A 21,279-nucleotide genomic window follows, 5' to 3' on the forward strand; every position below is an offset into this window, starting at 1 on the left:
CAAATACGAAGAAGTGGTTTTGTCTTTCAGGCAATAAAATGTCCACTCCAGCATAGTATCAAATCTTTTACTAGCTTGGAAGTGCTTGTCTTCCCTTGCTCAGGCCTGCCTTAGCTTCTTCACTATTTGCCCTCCCCTTAGACTCACCAGGCTGCCTCTGCTTTGGAGAATTGGGTGAGGAGGAGAGAAGGTGAGATAAGGGGGCAGAAAAGGCTGGGATGGTGTTGGTGCCTTCTGAGAGAGTTGGATATCCAAATGCAGATTCTTTTTCTTGTGAGGTGCTTTCGTGGGTTCCTCCAAGAGCCCTTCACTAGGGTCACCTGATTCCCTGGAATGCTGAAGCCCCTCCAATTAGCCCCCATAGTGACTGGCTGTCAGTGCTTCCTTTCTGGTCACTTCTCCTGCCCATGTGTCCACTTGGGTGCAGTCACTTCAGGAAAATGCAGTGTTGGCTCCCTTCCTCAAGGGTCCACCTCTGGTCTGTCTCTCCTCTCACCACTGTTGCTCTCTCCTCACTCTGCAGGCTCTAGAAGGTCTGCTGAGCTTTTAAACTTTTTCAGCTGTGAGCTTGTACGAATCCCTGCATCCTCCAAACTCTGTAGAACATGTATCACATGGCAGTACCCACCCATCTCTCTCTCCAGTGGTTACATTCAGTGCCCATGAATCTTAATGCACATAATTTCTTTACTCAGGATACATACAGGTAACATGGAGTTGTTCGCGTTTAAGAGTGCTGTGCTTGTGATACCACAAATAGGAGAGAAGGAAGCAAGGACTTAATGAGAAGTACCCCTTCTCAGATTGGCACTTCCCAATATGTGGCCTTTATAAATCTTTTTTGAGGATAAAAGGGGCCTTACTTGGCTTTTGCCTATGAAACAAGTGAATGAATATACTATGTGAAGCATGTTGTCTGACACGTGGGTGCTTTCTTCTCTTTCAAATCTTTTTTTTTTTTTTTCCTTTCATTTGGGATGTTCTGTTTATGAGGTATTTATCATTCCTGTTTACCAGAATGAATTTGGACCATTGCCAAAAGCACCAGGTCTGCTGTTTCTGAACTTTAAAGAAAAAAATTCTTTGCTTTTGTTCTGTTTAATTATGTAGGCTTTTGCTTTCCTGTTATCAGGACCATGATTCAGTCCTTTTAATGTGTAATTATCCCAAGTGTCCTCGATTTGCTAAAGTGAGAATCTCTATATTTTTGTCAGAAAGCAGAGTGTTGTTCAGCTTTGGAAATCTTTTGCAGCATTTTGTTTTCAATTGTGCCTTTGTGATCCTAAATGTAAACACATGAATTTGAATTCCTACTTGGTAAAGAGAATTAATCTTGAAATAAATTTACCAAAAAAAAAAAAAGGAAAATTCTAAGCGTCCATTGCCTTATCTGCCAAACAGCTGTGAATAGCTTAAATGTTGGATGGCAGGACTAGGCCAAATGCTCTTTTGAAGATCTTTCTAAAGATCTGAACTGCTAAAAAGAATTTTTTTTTCACTTCTTTCATTTTCATGTTCTTTATCTGAGAGATTAAGGTAACTATACTTAGTATAGGAACATTGTATGATATAACAGTGCCTAAGACAAGACCTGAAATAAATACTTGTTTTCTCTAGTAATTCATTATATTGAGATTTTTTTAAAATAGTACTTTTAAAACTGCACTTGGGGCTTCCCTGGTGGCGCAGGGGTTGAGAATCTGCCTGCCAATGCAGGGGACACGGGTTCGAGCCCTGGTCTGGGAAGATCCCACATGCCGCGGAGCAACTAGGCCGTGAGCCACAATTACTGAGCCTGCACGTCTGGAGCCTGTGCTCCGCAACAAGAGAGGCCGTGATAGTGAGAGGCCCGCGCACCGCGATGAAGAGTGGCCCCCACTTGCTACAACTAGAGAAAGCCCTCGCACAGAAACTAAGACCCAACACAGCCATAAATAAATAAATAAATTAATTAATTAATTAAAGTAATCTTAAAAAAAAAAAAAACTGCACTTGAAGAAAGGGTACCTCTGGAAAATTTCCCCAAATGCCAATTTTACTGGTTTTGTTTGTTGTTCATGGGTATTTTTTGGTTTTTTGCACAGTTAATAGATATTTCTAGGTCCCCCATGCTTCATAAGGTTAACTAGCCTGGGGTGTAAAAGGGATCCCATTAATGGTGAAGATCCCTATTTTCTGACCCCTGCCCATGTCAGGTCCCCAACAATTATATTTTGGAATCCCCAGAGGGAATCTGCTCTCATTTGTTCTCAGGAACAAACCCAGTCAGTGACTGTTTGGAGTCTGTCATTTTCTTCCTCTCTGTTCCCGTGGCTTTGAGTGAGGTCTGTTGCTGAGCCGTGCGTGTGAAAGCCCCACCATGTTTCTGATCCTCCCTCGCGCCCCTCCACTACTGGACCACACTGCCTCATGCTGTCAAGAAGGTAGAGGGGCCTATCATCTTTGAAACCCTCAAAACACTGAATCCACCTTGGTTCCTTCCATATGATATGGGAAAAGGCTTTTCTCCCTATCCTGCTGCATTTTATCACACTGTGGAGAAGAGGTTAGTTTGGGGAGAAATCTGAGTTACAAACGCCATAATACAGAAAGTACTGGCAGGCCTACTCTACGATTAAGCCAGACTGGTGTAAATCGGCCAAAACCCACTGTGATTTTGGCACAGTCTTGAGCTGGGACCTCTACTGTGATGATGTTTAGGTTTTCACCTCTATACAGAATACTAGATCTTTGTTTACTGTAAAGTGTTGACTCAGGGGAACTACTTACTCTGTTCCTAAGACAGAGTGTTTTTCTGATTCCCCCAAGTACTAAAATGTGGATATTTTTAATGTGCCCAGGACATTTCCTGACCATTTCTCACTTTGTTTATTGGCTTTTACTCTGATCTGAACATTATTCAGCTGAACTTAAGGTGTTTTCTTATGCCTACTGTTAGAAAGCCCTAGAGATACAAACATGAAAAAGGCATGGGTCATTCTTCCAAGAGCTTCTGTAGTCCGTAATAGTCAGCTAAAGAGAAAAATTTAGACATGTTCAGTGCATGTCCTCTTGACATTTTTGAAACATAAGTAACATTTAGTTTATTTGACTAGCCACACTGAGGTTCTTTGGAATCATGGTTATTTTTTAAAATATACATGTTTAGTTGTAAATATTAAACATGACTCCTTCTATATAATTACATTTCCTTATCACCTAAGAAAATATGCACAGATACTACCACTACTAATAGCTATTATTATTATTGCATGCTTACTTGTACTAAGTGCTTCATATGCTTTAACTTGCTTAATTATTACAGTAACCTTGATAGTTGTGTATTGTGTGGCTTATTTTACATAGAAGGGAATTCATGAAAGATGTATTAGGTTGCACAGAATCACATGGCATCTGGCCCAGGGCGGCTGTAAAGTCTGTGCTCTGGGCATTACCTCCTCTTTTTTTTTTTTTTTAACTAATTAAGTTATTTTTTTTTGGCTGCCTTGGGTCTTAGTTACTGCACGCGGGCTTTTCTCTAGTTGCAGCGAGCAGCGGGCAACTCTTCATTGTGGTGCGCAGGCTTCTCACTGCGATGGCTTCTCTTGTTATGGAGCATGGGCTCTAGGCACACGGGCTTCAGTAGCTGTGGCACGCGGGCTCAGTAGTTGTGGCTCGCGGGCTCTAGAGTGCAGACTCAGTAGTTGTGGCATATGGGCCTAGTTGCTCCGCGGCATGTGGGATCCTCCCGGACCAGGGCTCGAACCCATGTCCCCTGCACTGGCAGGCAGACTCCCAACCACTGCACCACCAGGGAAGCCCTACCTCCTCTTCTTGATTATGCCTCAAGGAGACAGTATCCTCTCCGAGGATGGGTTTATTTTCATTCCTGTATATATTTGTAACCACAGATAGTAACCACCAAGAAACACACTTTGAGAATTGCTACTTAGGCATAGAAAAAGTCCACATAATGTAATCAAAAGTGGTTTTTAATTTTTTTTCTGCTGACTAAAAGATACGACTACATATCTCTTTTATTCCTTCTCTTAACACCCTGCCAGTCTCGTCTCCCATCCCATTTCACTGTTATCCACAATGACCTGCAGTAATAACAAAATAATATGACACATTTTAAAAAAGCACTGGTACTCTCTGCATGAGCCATTTGGCGTCAGCACACTCTCTGAAAGGGACCGGTGGAGACAGATATGGCAGTCCTTCTAGTGATCTTCAGCAAGTACCTGACTGCTTCCCTGAAGTGCGGTCTTCCACCATGTGGAGAAGTAAAACACCAGGCAGGTTTTTCCACTGCTTTTCTGTAAATAGTGATGTTGGACTCTGGATGTCTTAGGAGATTCCACATGTAAACATTCAAAGAAGGAAAAATTAACAACAACAAAAAATCCATGGTGTAATTTTTTGAGCTATTTAGATCCAATTAAAGGCCAAATCTAAGCACTGATGTAGTTTAGAACAACAGCAGCTTATAGTTTTACAGATTAGGCCTTTTCACTGTACTGACATTAGATGCATTATTATTATAACATGCTTAAACTGCTCTACTTAACTCTAATTAATTCCAAACCATATACCAGGATAACTGAAGCATAAGCTTGCTTTGATCGAGGTTTGGGGGGAAGGGTTGTCCATACAGAGTTAGTATGGTGAAATTTGGGGGGGGTGATGAAACTGTTATGTATGGAACGGTGGAGGTGGATATACAGTTTCATGCTTTTGTTAAAATCCAAAGAACTGTGTACTACAAAAAGCAGATATTGCTTTGTAATTAAAAAGAAAAAAATTAAGAGATGGAGAAAAAAATAGAATGCAGACTGTGACAAATGAATCTAACTGTATTACACGTGAACCACATACCCACACTGAAGGGGGACTGGGAAGAAAGGAGCTGACCTGCGTAAATTTGGAAAATAGTGCTTTGACTGGATGCTGTTTGCTAACAGCCAACAGAACTGTACACGAGCACTGTCATCTCATTTGTAAATTTGTTTCTCATAGGCATGTTAGTAAGGAATTCTGAAACTAATTTATTTGTATACTAGAGTTGAAGAAATAAGTAGATAAAGATGGTAAAGGCCAGGTTTCCCACTATCAGAATAAGGAGTTACAAAAGGGAAAGAAGAAGGGAAAATGAGCCCGGTGGTACCAGATTAGAGGCAGAAGTACCAATGTGGATGCATAAAATATATATATCTATACACACACACACACACAGAAATGGATACAGAAATGTAGAGGCTTGTATATACATGAGTTAATGTACATACATATATTTCCTAGTTCTCTTCACTGAAGGGGCTAGAATCAGTCATTTCCTCAGTAGCAAGGAGCACATTTAGTGTCCATATCTTCCTCTCTAAATACATTCTGCAGTAAAAAGAATGAGGGGGGTCCTTGGAGAACTGATTGATTCCAGGGTTGGGGCAGGGAAAATACAAGATGAATATACAGCATCTTGTGACTTCTGTGTTGCAGAGCTTGAAGTGTGCTAAAAATAAGGAGAGGTGGGGCACATTGAAAGTGGCACAGGAACCAGTCAGAAAGAACTTGAGCAACAATGATAGTATTGGATTATAATCCAAGTAAATGAATAAATATCCATGAGCCTGTACTGATATAAATAAATAACGGAGTAAATAAATAAAATGGTTAAACAGCAATTCTTCCTTGTAGTCATAAATGTGGAAGGAAAGACTTTATTAGAAATACAAAACCATAAACAGAAAATCACTAGTAGGACACCACAGCAATAATTGCTGCAGGCAAGATCCATAAATAGATGCTAAAATTAGTGGGCAAAGGTTTAAGGAAAACAGATCTGCATAGACTCAAAATATCTCCTCCAAAATATTGGGTTGGCCAAAAAGTTCGTTCGGGTTTTTCCTAACTTCTTGTGGAAAAACCCAAACAAACTTTTTGGCTAACCCAATATTTAGTAGTTACAAATGGAAAAATAGTATTTTTACAGTGGACAATCTTGGCAGCATGATCTTAGCCAAGGTTAACATCACCACCAATAACAAACGGTCATAATGAACCCTCTAATACGATACACAAACACACCTGTGTGCCAGATAATGCGTAGTCTCAATGTTATGGTGAGAAAACATCAGACAAAGCGAAATTGAGGAGCAATCTACAAAATAACTAACCAGTACTCAAAAAGCCTCAAGGTCACAAAAGGTGAAGGAGGTTGAGGAACTGCTCTAGACTTGAGATGACTTATGGAGGCGTGGCAACTAAATGCAATGTAGGATCCTGAATTGGATCCAGGAACAGAAAAATTACTTTCCCTGAAAAACTGGAGAAATGTAAATAAGTTCTGTTCTGTAATTTAGTTAATAGGATTGTATCAAAGCTCTTAGTTTTTATAAGTCTTCTGTGGTTATGTAAGACATCAACAGAGGAGAAGCTGGGCAAAGGGTATATGGGAATTCTCTGTACTATTTTTGCAACTCTTCTGTGAATCTAAAGTTACCTGAGAATAAAAAGGTTTTTTTTTTAATTTGCTTTGATTTTTTTCTACCAACTCTTCTTTCCATAATATAATACAAAACTTTTGCCAAACATCTTTTTTAGTATCTTTTTATGAGTGACCACCACCTGCAGTCAGAAGCAGTTGTGCCATCTTTTGTTTGCTGTAAAATTCAGCCTCTTCATCCCAAGTATAGAGCCAGTAAGTTCCAAATGCTCCTTTTTTTTTTTTTTTTTTTTTTGTCTTTTGGCTGCACTGTGCAGCTTGCAGGACCTTAGTTCCCCAACCAGGGATTGAACACGTGCCCCCTGCAATGGAATCATGGTGTGTTAACCACTGGACCACCAGGGAAATCCCCCAAATGCTCTTAATGGAGAGAAGTACCTAGAAGCACCTTGACTAAGACCCTGGGTTATCCACAAGTCATTCTTTTCTCCTTACAGTACTAACATTTTTATTGCTTTTTCTCTTTCTCCTGTTGTGATCTGTAGTCTGTAATATTTTGATATTTAAATACAATATTTCAGTGTACTGCTTTCAAGGGCCCAATTTGGGTTTTTTTCTCCCCTTTTGGGCATGTGCACACGTGTGTGCACACACACGTAAAGTAGTTTTCTTTGATAACTTTGTGGCTTAGCTATAAATTTTCTAAGAAACCTGGCATTGTTGATTGTCCATGGAGCCCTAAACTGCTAGCTAGTATGTCAGTTGTAGAATAGTAGGCACTGCATTCTCCTCTGCTGGCAGAGTGGTCCCTTCAGAGCCCCTAGGTCACCAACTCTACTGTCATTTTCTGAGTTGTTCCTTTTAGTAACCCTGACACCAGCTATTAAGTATATCCAATATGAGGCTGTCCAGAGCAGCCAGTCAACCAATATGGCCAGACAAGCCTTTGAGAAAGACTCCATCTCCCTTCTTGTCTCCCTCTGTGAGCAGCCCCGGGAAGGAACTGTGCAAAGATTGGCTGCCGTTGCTTATTTTCTCCTCTTAGACTGTCACAGAGGAGCCTCCAGGAGAGACTAGGAATCTCTTGCTACCTGTGAGAATGACTGAATTGAAAAAGTGCTTCTGCAGGATTTTACTTCCTGCCCCTGGCTGCCTTATGGGCTTCTCTCCTGCGTTTGGATTTTCAGGATACTGGCCTGGCTTTTTAGCTTTGTTTAATTTGTGTCTCAAATTAATTTCATGTAACTATGTGTTAAAATACCTGCACCATTTTTCATTAAATGTTTTATTTTGAGATAATAGTTGATTCACGTGTAGTTATAAGAAATAACATAGAGAGATCTTGTGTGTCCATTATTCAGTTTTCCCTCAGTGGAAATATCTTACAAAACTAGAAGGCAGTATCACAATCAGGATGTCTTAGTCCATTCAGGCTGCTATAACAAAAATACCATAGACTGGGTGGCTTAAATAACAAACTGTTCTGGGCACTGGGGAGACCAAGATCAAGGCACTGGCAGATTTGGTGTTTGGTGAAGACCTGTTTCCTGGTTCATGAGAGGCTTTCTTGCTGTGTTCTCACGTAAAGAAAGGGGCAAGGGAGCTCTCTGGGGTCTCTTTTGTAAGGGCATTAATCCCATTCATGAGGGCTCCATCCTCACGACCTAATCACCTTCCCAAAAGACCCACCTCCAGATATTATCCAATGGGGATTAGATTCCAACATATGGATTTGGGGGGTGGGGACAAAAACCTTCAATCTATTGCACAGGGTTTTGGCACAGTCAAGATACAGAGCCTTTCCACCCCCTGAAGGATCCCTCCTCTTGTCCTTTCACAGCCACATTGGCTCCCCTTCTGCCCCACTTCCTCCTTAATCCCCAACAGCCATCAATCAGTTCTCTATTTCTGTAAGCACTTAAAAAAATAATAATTCATAAAGAGTAATTGATTTGCCTGCTTCCCAATGAAAGGCAGTCTTTCTCCTATAACCTGGGGGTGGGTAGATACTGCCACATTTATAGCCTATCTGAGAACCTTAATCTGTCAAGTGGGGTGTTTGTGAGAGTTGTGCACTCATCGTTTGGTGGTGAATTCACAGGGTTCAGTACCCAACTACCGAGAATCAAATGATTTCTTTGCCTCTTACTGGCTATGTGACCTTGGACAAATTGGGAGACTTCTCTGAAACAAAATTTTCTCACGGGTGGCAGGGGGTGGGGGGGACAAGAGGACAATAATGATACTTACCTCAAGCTCCTGGGGAGAGAACTACGTGAGATGATTTAAGTAAATTACTCAACATAGCAACTTGTACATACTAATCCTTCTGATTCTTCTGGAACTATTACCCAACGGAAGTGGCTCTGGCAGAGTTCAGAAAGTGAGGGTAAGGCAAGTGACATCTGAAAACCCTAATTCCTGACTCTGTTTTCTCAGGCCCAGGCGAAAAAAACATCAAATTTATACAAATTTATCAACTGAAAGAAATCATCGAGATATTTAGAAAGCATAAAATTAGAATTAAAGTTAGAAAGAACACTTGGTCAGTATTTTAACTTGGAATAACAGTGAGTAGTGACATTTGCTTTTCATTTTCTGCAGTCAGAAACTATCTATTAATGTCTCTGAAATTTTTTAACTGTTTTAGAATTTTCCCTTAAGACATGCCTTTATTTTATAGTATGGGCTTGACTTGACTTTGCAGCACAACCCTAAATGTGCACCTGGACAGATTTAAATTCATTCTCTACTAAGCATGCAGAGCTCAAGAGCAGTTGTGCAGAGCAGTGCCTGTGAATGACATACATATTGGTAAATCAACACATTTATTTTCCCCCCAGTGAGTCATGCAGCTGTATAGATCTAAAATAAACCTTGATTCTACCTCCTACAAACTGGTTTGAAGACTGATGATGTTTGTTTGGCAGTTGATAAAAACAGAATAATTGTATTGAATTTGTTTTTCTTACTGGCATTTCCAGTGCTCCTTTCCAAACAGGTCTCTTTGAGAAAGTATTTGAAAGGCAATGCTTTCCATTTCTCCACACCTCCTTTGGCATGCTGGTAGCAATATGGAGGCAAGTAGATGTGTTCATTGTTAGTAATACTTTCTTTAACTAAAACTGGACCACGTTTTACCACAGATGCCAGGGATGTAGTGGTTGTATAAAGTTTTATATAGTTCTCAAAAATTACATGGTTTAGCAGTGACAATGAACTACAAATTTCCCCTACCTTTATAAGTGAATGAACCCATTGGCTCACACATGAATGTGTGAGAATGATTCTATTTAGAATGTAATTTATTCTCTTTATATGCAAGTAATTACCTATAAAAGTGATGTTAAGCATTCCATCTCTTCATTTCTTTTATACCCATGTGAGGAGATGTCTCTTATTATCAATTCCATTTGTGAGCCTAGAGTTGGGTCAGAGGCAAATGACGAAACACTTCCAGAGGATTGTCCTAGCACAGATTCTCAGGTTAAAATTGTGAGTTAATCTATGGCACATAAGAACTATGTCAATCTCTTGAAACCAGAGTCTGCCAACCTTTCAGAGCTGACTGGCAAATATAGCAGAAACGCTGGTACAGGCTAAAGCACGCTCAGTCATAGACTCTGCCCAGACCTCTAATGAGTCCCTGGACTCATTAGTCATCTGCCGTTTATTTACTTTATTTGAAATATGATCACAAGAAATAGAGAAAGCTGTGCAGGAGAAACTTAGAAATATATATACTGTATTTGGGAAAATATTGAGGGTTGGCAGGAGAATGTTTTTATGAGCACAGGGAGAAGGGATGAGAAAATTTCACAGAAAGACAGAGACAAAAAGGGCTTTCAGTGTACTCTTTCAACATAATTCAAAGATTTAGACATATAACTCACATATATCTTTTATGGTTATATACACATATTTATCAAAGTATCTGTTAGTTGATTATTGATTTTTCTCTAGATTCCACCTAAAGCTTGAATAAAAGAGTCAAATTTAGGCCCCTTAGTGATAGTAGTTAAATAAAGTAGCTGCTATTGGGTGCTTATTATTATTCTCCAAGCACTGAGTTAAGTGCTTTGCGTGTATTGTGTCATTTAATTCTCAAACTAACCTTATGAAGTTGGTATTTCATTATAAGTATATTTTATTGAAGTTTAATTGATTTGCAATGTTGTGTTAATTTCTGCTGTACAACAAAGTGATTCAGTTATACATATATATACATTCATTTTCATATTCTTTTCCATTATGTAATGTATGTGTTTATTTATTTTTGGCTGCATTGGGTCTTCATAGCTTGCGTGCGGGCTTTCTCTAGTTGTGGCAAGCAGGGGCTAGTCTTCCTTGCGGTGCATAGGCTTCTGATTGCAGTGGCTTCTCTTGTTGCAGAACATGGGCTGTAGGCGCTCAAGCTTCAGTAGTTGTGGCACGTGGGCTCAGTAGTCGTGGCTTGCAGGCTTAGTTGCTCCGCGGCATGTGAGATCTTCCCGGAACAGGGCTCGACCTGTGTCTCCTGCATTGGCAGGTGGATTCTTAACCACTGTGCCACCAGGGAAGTCCCTCCATTATGGTTTATCAAAGGGTATTGAATATAGTTACCTGTGCTATACAGTAGGACCTTGTTGTTTATCCGTTTTATATGTAATAGTTTGCATCTGCTCATCCCAAGCTCCCAATTCATTCAAACATCAACTGTACCAGCCATGAAAAAGTTCACCTCAACTTTGCCTTGAAATACAAAATTTTCACTTATCTGGTCTAAATTTCTCCAGTTGAGTTGCCCCAGAGGTATGAACTATCTCTTTGAATCTAAATGTAATAAACACCCTCTAAAGTGCTCTTAAATTGAAAACTAAGACTGCTAGCAATTATCTGGCAGCTGGAGTATCTCTGAAGAGCTGGCGTTCAGTGGACTGTTTCTTTATACTCCCATTTTCTCACTAGTGATCACACTGATGCGAAATCTTGCAATATGCTCCATGATTTTGTTTTGTTTTGTTTGTCAATTTAACATTGTCAAAGAATAATTCCAGCCAGATTAAAAACCAAATAAATGCCAACTTTTACTTTATCACTTCCCCCATAGAATAATATAGCATATATTTCTCATCGTTACCAACAATTCAGCAATTATTACAAGCTTCTGAGAAACACTACATAGTCCAAAAGTTTTTCCTGGGAAAAAAAAATCACCAAAAACCCTTGCCATATCAATCAAGCCTACAAGATATTTTTCATAGTGTATCATTCTTAAAGGAGAATACTGGGTAAGTAGATCAAGTAATCCATATATTTAGAAATTTCACATATAGGTACATAGTTCTGTCATTGTATAATAAAAGAATGTTGGGAAATCACTTAGTTGCAATTATTTTCAGTATTTTGATTTAGGAAGTATTTGGAATCTGCCATTGGTTGAAAATTAAGCCATATTAACTCTATATCATTCTTTAATTTTTAATGAGCCTCCTCAAAATTCGGTTGCTCCATCTGAGTTTGTTTTAAAGGATCAGACTATTTCCAAGCACTGTTTTACTTTTGCATTTTGCAGCTGGTAATGATGTTGAAAAAAAGACTGTACCAAGAAAAACAGCATTGTTCATGGTATTATTACATTGAAGTGCTTCATTATTACCTTGAAGATGTCATTTACATTTTTTTCCACCAAGATGTTGGTCAAAGGGTACAAACTTCCAGTTATAACATGAATAAGTCCTGTGGATCTACTGTAGAACATGGTGAACTGTAGTCAACAACACTGTGTTGTATACTTGAAATTTACTAAGAGGGTAGATCTTAAATGTTCTCACACCACACACACACCCCAAGGTAATTATGTGAGGCAGTGGAAGTATTAACTAACCCTATTTATGGCAATCATTTCACAGTATATAGTTCTATCAAATCATCATGTTGTATACCTTAAACTTACACAGTGTTGTATGTCAATTATATCTCAATAAAGCTGAAAACAAAAAACACATGCACAAACACACGGACACAAAGAATTGAGCTCAATATCTATCACAAGTGTGAATTCCAATATATTTTCATTGTATCTTATCAATGTGATTTTAAAATGTTTCAAAAATTATCTTTTGTCATCAATCTTGAATACTGTAGTAATTAAACAACAGTGAAATGTTTACTTTTAATAAATCAGTGTAATTTAAAATCTTTTAATATAATTCAAAAAACTTACTGGGCATTAACTATTGAGAAAGATTCTCTCTTTGTGTTTTAACCACTCTCCTCCTACAAACAGAAATTCAACTTAGTGAGCAATAGTGATCTTCAGTCATTGTATCAGTGACCGTGTTTGCTTGTTCTAGAGTAGGAGCAAGGTGGTGGTTTCACCTTGAGTTGGGGCTACTTACCTTGCTGGTGTTTAAGCCCGTGCCTGATATTTTATCTGCTAGATATAAGAACATGATTCATAGGATGAGGTAATGTTGGTGACCACGAATAATTCTTGAATCTAAAGCCAAAGCATGAGTTATGAACATGGTTTAATTAGTATTTAAGCTTCTGTATATGGGCCCGGTTATAGAGAAGGAATATGGAAATGGGGTGCCAGATATCTTCTGGCCCCTGTTATTTCAGAACTTTATTCTCCATTTTTTTGTGGACCTTTTTACCTACATGTTTTCCCAGCAGCTTGTTCTCTGAGAAAAGTTATTATAGTGGCTCTAGCAGAGTGTTCCAATTGAAAAGGAAAGTATTTACCAAGTAACTCAAAGGGCAACAGAAGGGTTATTTATTTGCCTAACAAAAAAATGAATCACATGCCCTCCTAGAAAAATAGGACTGCTCAGCCTCCTTATGCCTAGATGCAACTATGGATGTAGCCAGATGAACATATGGCAGAAACTAATAGACTCCTACTGGGAACAAGCCATGCACTTGCAGAGCCATTTCTAGAATGTTGAAAATTTCTAGCAGCAGCATACTCTATGGTCTTGTTTAGCCTTCTGACCATATTTGCAACAAGTTGTGTGACACACCTACGTATGCAGGAGATGGGTTGTATGCAATCTAGAAGTGAAGGGATCTGTGGAATTCTGAGATTAATATATTAGGAAGATTATATTACAGTCACTCCAATGAGTCTTGTGCTTCTATGGTATTGTACCACAGTGAGAGCAGAAAGTAAGGTAAATGTGTGAAGGCCAAGTGTGTCTTATAAGGCATTCTTAAATGTTCCCTTTATGAGCTGTACTTTCATTATTATTATAATTATCTTCTTTTTATATTTTGGTCCATTCATGTTCCACCTTTTTGCTGAGCATACTTTCGACTTAGAAAATTAGGTAGCTACTCTCCTCCAGGCTATATGCCCAACACAGAAGAATGCCCCATCTACCTAGAATTTGATTTGGTTACTTATAACAGTATACACCAAATGAAACATCATCTCCAAGACTCCCTTCAGCAGCTTAATGGAGATGTTTTTATTGGCCATGCCTTACAGTGGACAATTGACAATGTCTTTGTAGGAATCCCCAACCTGAGGAAAAACAAAGTTATCTTTGTTATATCTGCTGGTGAAACCAACCCTTTAGACAAGGGAGTCTTAAGAAATGTATCTCTGAGAGCCAAGTGTCAGGGCTACTCCATATTTGTGTTTTCCTTTGGTCCTCTACACAATGACAAGGAATTAGAAGAATTAGCCAGCCACCCACTGGATCATCACTTAGTCCAGCTTGGCCGAACCCACAAGCCAGATTTGAACTATATCGTCAAATATGTCAAGCCATTTGTCCATTCAATCAGACGTGCCATCAACAAATATCCCCCTGCAGATATGAGACCCAAATGTGTTAACATCACCTCTCCCAACCCAGAGAATGGTGGCACAGAAAACACTGTATTGTGAGTTGACAAATTCACAATTTGGGTAATACTACCACTGGAAACAGTCCTTAAGAAAATAATTTGAAAGAAATGGCATTTTAGTTTTCAGGAAAAAAAAAAAAAAAAAAAAGAAAATTAGGTAGCATTGTGTTATCAGATAAGAGAGGAAAATTTCACTGGTGGAAGAAAAAAAGATATATGTATATGGGTATATAAAAATTGTTTTACTGAAAATGAAATATATTTCTGTGTGAACAGTTTTAAAGTACATACACATTTACTACTATAAATAGGGAATTCTTAATGTTATGCATAAGTTTGCCTGAGGGCATTAGCTTCTAATATATAGGCAAACCTTACTTTTAGTATTTGCACTTCACTCTGTTTATAAAATACCTTCCTTATTCTGGCTCTCCTTTGCTTTGTACCTGCCAGGATGCACATTTCTTGAGTGGGTGAAGATACATTGTTTGCTCTGTGATAATTTGTTACTAATGGGGTTGCCAGGAGTCTCTGATATCCTCAAAGTGTCTTATATTTTAAGCGCAGCAGCTTGTACTAGGCAGAGAGTAAGTATGTGTTGATGGACTTATTGAAGCATTCCTTTTTCATAAATGGCCAAATGCACCTGCTGTTTTGGTAGTTAAACCTGAAAGCACATTTTTATATTAACTTTGGGGGGGTTTTGCTTTAGGAGGCTTACCTTTTACTGTTTATATCCCCAGTCCATAAAATTCCACAGAGGCATGCATACCTTGATTATTCACATTAGTAAAAATATACTTCTATAATATTTGCCAGCAGATTAAAATTGAAGCTGTTGGTTAAACACATATTTCAGCACATCTCAGCTGTGATGTTTTCTTACGGGAATTCTTTCTCACCGAAGAGCGCTCTCACACATACATATGTGGCTTCCGGAATGAATGAACACTCTTGATCAAATTAACTAAACGTGTTTTCAAATACCACCTTCCATCATGGCAATGTGCTTTGCTGGTGAAACATAATGAGACTCAAAAAGAAAAATTGGGGGCTTGGGAGATGGAGGAAGAGATTACCTTCATTTCAGGAGAGACTTCACAACAAAAGCCCTAGCAGAGGCCCAGGGCTTCTGGTCTCATAGGGTGAGATGTCAGTAACCAGAGAGAAGGAGGAGCATTGCCCTGAACAAAGGCATGGGGTGGGGTGATTAGGACACCAGATTTTCTAGGACCTCTTTTTTAAGGTGCTATCATAAATCCTAGTGTGAGACTAATATGATAAGTCCAGGTTATCAAAGGCCTCAGTTGATATGGAAGTTTGGGTTAGATTCATCAAGTCCAAGCAACCATTCTTACTCTTTGAGCAGGTGGCCTTAGTAGTTTTTAGGGATGATTAATGTGACAACAATGTGGTGATCAACTGAAGTGGAAAGTATGAGTTTGAGATTGAGGAAAACAAAGCGTGAGCTCTTTCAGCAATACAGCCCTATGCACACCCTCCCTCCCCCTTCTTTGTTTCATTTTTTTAGTTTTTTGCTCCCTTTTCACTCTTCTCTTAAAAATAATTTGAACACAATAATTTCAGAACTGCATGGTACTGTTTTATATCAAATATCTAATGTTTAAACAAAATGATTCAGTCTCACTACCAGAGTGGTTCATTGAGATAGAAATTGTCCCTCGCTAAGTAGAGTTTGCCATTCATTTAATGCTTCATGTTGATATTTGCACGTGGCATAGTTCATAATTTTCTGAGTCAATCCAGATCCAACTATCTACAAAGATGACAGACAGAGAGATGTATTACTAACCTCAAGAAAGGCCTGCATGAATTAACACACTCTCAGGACAAAGTGACATGGAATTAAACATAATTTTTAATCATATGCACTGTTTCATTCTGAAAATAGTTTGTGGTTATGCTGTCATATTATATTATGCATATTCCCATATAGTAGCTACTAACTATTTTAAAATTATATTTACAGGTATAGCCTCTTGACCCTGGTTGAAATTCTAACAGTTCACTGAAGTATCTATCCTCAGTCATTTTTCAGTTACATTCATGCCATTTTCTTGAGCATTGGATTATCTCCAGATTATTTTATGGAGACATCAAATTTAAAACAAGGTTATTAAAACAAAGGCAAATGTCATATTATTCTTGAAAAGGTGGTATGTAGCAATTCAAGTATTCTGTTCTCAAAGTCCCAATAATTGGTCTGCGTATGTACAGTTGTAATTCTGTCAAAATATCTTTTCCTAGCATTGCCCCGAAAACTAGGATGTTGGTCTTTTGTTTCTATTGAACAGAGTTTTAGGGTTTTATTTTTGGTTTTAGATATTTTTTGTTGTGAATATGTGAAAGTGTTTCACTCTGATTGAGATTCTTATTTAGCTTCTCAAAGCAAACAAGCCCAAGTGGATTTAGATATGAGAATAAGTGTCTCAGGCTCCTTTTAGAAAAATAGCTACCAATTATATTATTTTACTGTACCACATGATGCATTTAATCAGCCATACTAATTGAAAGAGAATTTTATTTTATTAATAGTATGAAGAGACATTGCTTAGCTTCTTGATAACTTAAGTGGGTGTATCACACTGTCATGCGCTTATGCATTTTAATTAATTCCCCGTAGTTTTAGTGCTTTTGAATACTGTAAATGATCACAAAATTCCTTATCACAAAATTCTTTTCTTTGTGTTTAGGGCATATTGCCCCTGGCAGTACAGGAGGACAAACCACACCCCACAGGCCCACCAATTACTTAGAACACTTGTATGTGCCAGACACTGTTTGAAGAACTGGGGATACAGCAGGGAATAAAGTAGATCAAGTCCCTGCCTTCAAGCAGCTTTCATTCTACTGCAGGGATACAGACAGTAAACCCATAACCAAATAAATAAATGTGGTGATAAAGGTATATAAAGAAAAATAAAGTGGAATAGGTGGGAGAAGGGATTGTTGGCAGGAAGGTATTGAACACAGTTTAACCTGTCCTTGACGTGACTTGGCATCATCTGCTATAAATATTCATAATTGTATGACACATCGGTATGGTTATGTTTGCCTGTCTCTAGAGACAGATTTTTATTCTCGGCCGTCATGTTCTGGCGGTCATGATACCTTCCTCAAACCGCACCACTTACTATAGTTATTAGCTGCATGGGCAAGAAAGCCTGGAAATTAACCTGGTTAGAAAAATTACAGTCGGAATCAATCCAGCTCTGGATGAATACTCAGGAAGGTTGATAATTTTAATTGAAGCAGCTTTTATGTGGCATATGCTCTAGAATCTCAGTGACCTTTTTTGTTTATGCTTTGATTATGCTTTAAAGAGTTGAGATTGAATGATAGTTAATTATTGTCATTTTGTCCCCATAACGGTCCATTTCTGGCTTTGCCATTGAAGGATCTTAGGTCTTTTACTAAAATATGAGTAATTAAGGTTACTAATATGCTTAATAAAGCATAATATTGATAATGGTTGCTTCAGTTAATGTGCTTTTTCAAAGAAAAATGATTTCTATTTGTGTAACTTGTATTATTTGTATCAGAGGCTTAACTCTTTACTCTTCATCTGTAAAAACAGAGATAAAACTGATCTGAGTTGCAGTTTTGCCATCCAAGCATTATGTAAAGGGTAAATTCTCCTGACCTTCTTCACAATGTTACGATAGCTAATGTTAATAATAGTAATATAGAGTTCCCACTAGCTCAGCAAAGTGAGTAGTATATATTTTAAAATGAAGGTGACTTGCTGAGTCCCTTTTACTGAATAATTAAGCATTCCTTAGAGGGCTATTATATATCTACATAAGGGGAATGGTACTGACATTAAAATAAATTTGAAAATAAGTTGATTTCCTTCTGCTTTATACACACATATATCACTTTTGAAAATGCGCTGTTAGGTAGCTGTAACTTCACTCTTACAAATATGTATTGTCAACATATGTTTTGCCAATTTATACAACAGACGCTGGCAGGACTCAGAAGTCAGAAATTAGACTGGAATAGATACAGTGTAAAACTTAGTGATATTTGATCAGTCAAGTCAGTTCGGTTTAATAAGTAGGTCTAATTATTTGTATCCTACATGCAAAGCAGCCTCTAGCCTCTCCACCTCTACCCACAATTAATCAGTTGACTAGTTTACTCTTCTCTCAGTCTCCCTGACTTCCTTTCCCCCAAAGCAGAAGTGCAAGAGGTTATGTTTGTTTCATTGTTTAGCACACTCTTACATAAGGCTGGTAGAGTCCTTCAGTACTTACAGTGAGAAATATTTTTTATTATCAGAACAATTCATCTGACTACAAGCATAATAACACCTGGCAATTTTATAATTCTTTATAATTATAAAAGACTTTGATACATTTTTTAAAGAAATTTTGGTACTCCCAAAAGCCTTGAAAGCTAGATGGGGCAAGAATTAATATCCCTAGAGTTTATACACTCTAGTTATTGGACATTTAATTTTAAAGTGCTTGTAAAAACTTTTTACATAATGAAAATGCATCCAGATATATATTTAAATGTGTTAATGATATGTTTGAAGTTACCTGTAAACATCATGCTCCTGTTGGAATTTCTATGCGTAATTCCGGAGAATCCTTTTAAAAAATTGTCCTCCTGCATTAACGTTTTATATTATAGCTTTATATTTGTGTGTATATTATACATTTTATAGGGCAATCCAGAGTCTATGCAAAGTATCTTAATACAAATAACTTTTCCTTTGGCTAATTTATTGTAAGTGGTAATTTTCCAGTTACGTCAGATTGGAGTTTTAACAATTAATCTAAGTTGTAATGCATTGTCGTCATATTATCATAAAAACAAAATCATATGTACATGAGACTGTGAGGCATTAATGTGAGGTTTGGCCAATGGTGAGATTGAACTTGTTGGACTTGCTTTGTAAATGTGATAAGATTATACGCCATTTAAAAGAATAACTGCATTGGTACTTATGCTTTTTATTAGAACATTCACATGCTGTATTATGAACTCAAAAGTTCATAATCCAAAAGTGGATTCACACACAGAGACAATAATTTCGCATTTTTATCTAGAAGTATTTTTAAAGGTTTATTAATGAAATAATGTCTGTCCAGCACTCAGCATAGTCCTGACATATAGCCTCCAATCAGTAAAAGGTAAATATTAATTTCATATTTTGTGGACACTTTCTTCTACAAATGGGTCCAAATAATCTAAAGCATGGGTATTACTCATTTGAGTATGTCTTAGCCCAAGTTTCTTGGGCAGAAAGAAGATTGCAATCTACTATAGTTACAGTTTGTAAGTAACCTTAATAGTTATACCATTCTTTGAAAATAAAATGAGAAGATAGAAGTTCTAATGAAAATAGGTATTAATTTGTGAATTGGGATAGATGTCTAAGAAACTTTAAAACTATTCATCTATTCTTATACAAATGCAGACTCACTGTATAATTTGGAAATCTATGTTGATTACAGATAGTCTTCTTTAGTCTTTGCTTAGGAGTATAAACATCATTTTAAGTGTCACGGAGTTTCTTTAAATTTTCACCAGTGAAGCACAGAAATGTATTGATATTCTATACTGCATCTCCACTAGGGGGTGATCTGCTATTGAAAGCAGTAAGAAGAGAAGGTTTGAAAACACTGTGACCCTACCATTGCAAAATGGAAATTCTTGGTAGAAAACTCTCCAATAAAATGTTTTCAGTAAAAGTAAGAGACAAATTAATATGTTTGAAGTTGGGTCCAGCAAGAAGAGCTCTAAAATCTTTATTAAACATATACAAAACACACAATATTGAGACTTAAAGGTAAGTATGTTGGTCAAGCATTTTTTTCCCTCTATTTCCAAATTTCAGGAGTTCAAGTTTTTCTTTTTTTTTTTCTTCCCATCATTAGTGATGGGAACATTCATGGGAATGTATAAGGAACATTTCTATCAAAGAAGACTTTATCTTTGCTTCTTCTCTAAAGAACAAAGTTTCCTATTCTGGAGAAAGTAATTTTCGAAAACAAAATTTTGCATATGTAATACTTTGTAAAGCAATGTGCAGATGAAAATACTGGGTGGGAAATTGACAAGAGATTGGACTCTGATAATTATCTAGAACTTACTTAGAGCTAGACATTGTGGTACACAGGTTTCATACATCCTCTCATTTAGTCTTCACAGTCTTCTTGTTTGACCCATAAATGGCTTGAACTTTGCAGAGTCTCAGAAGAGGATGTGGGCTAAAGACTGGGTATTAGGAAGTTGAAGGAGGTGGGGTAGAGAATGGGAAGTTCAAAATTGCTCGGGAAACCATCGCTTATAATTTCCCACAGAAAAAAGGCTTTTAACTACTGGAGTTGGAGTTACCTTAAAAACCCGCAAAACTGCTCTGATAAAGAGAAACATTGAGAGATCATGGGTATCGATAGCAAACCTAGCCGCTTCTGAATTATTTTCCTTGGATTTGTCTAAAAGAAATGCTCTAGAACCTTATTTTTGTAGTGACTTCGAAAATTAGCCTTGGCTTCTAGAGAACGTGGGTTTGATTTAGTCACCATTGTTTCTCATTTAACTTCCTGACAAAAAATTGACTATTTTTGCCGTTAGTCAAAACTTCCACCATAAAGAGTTGTGTTTCCAGTGCAATGGATACCTCAGTCTAGGATTAAGAAAAAAATGTATATATCTCCACCTGATTTTCTTCATCCTGCCTGCATGCTCACAATAACACACCGAGGGGGAACAGCTATTGAGAGCTGTTGCTTCTTTAGCTTTTACAGTTCATTAGAAATATGTTCTAAAATTTCTCAAGGGAAAACCCAGGTAAACCACAATCTAATCTGTGGTTTTCATTCTGCCCAGAGGGTTTTATACTGACGGTTTGTGAAGCTCAGACTTCATAAGATCTGTATTGAGGCTTAGGGAGATATAATCTTTATAGTGGATGGACACTTACATGCAATTTTTTTCCTAACTTAGGTGAAAAATGCATCTAACTTCTGATTCATATAAGA

General features: G+C 37.7%; 1 protein-coding gene and 1 long non-coding RNA gene across 2 annotated transcripts in view; both read left to right on the top strand.

The window, feature by feature from the left end:
• CHSY3 (chondroitin sulfate synthase 3) overlaps positions 1-21,279 on the top strand; it is a 342,347-nt gene that overhangs the window by 184,943 nt on the left and 136,125 nt on the right. The gene's annotated exons all lie outside the window — the stretch shown is intronic.
• Positions 1,989-20,348, top strand: LOC309623704. The gene is made up of 2 exons (XR_014241467.1): positions 1,989-13,734; positions 14,418-20,348. It is a non-coding gene; the product is annotated as an uncharacterized lncRNA (long non-coding RNA).

Source organism: Balaenoptera borealis (genome assembly GCF_965194805.1).
Source record: "Balaenoptera borealis genome assembly, chromosome: 2".
In the NCBI taxonomy this organism is placed as follows: Eukaryota; Metazoa; Chordata; class Mammalia; order Artiodactyla; family Balaenopteridae; genus Balaenoptera; species Balaenoptera borealis.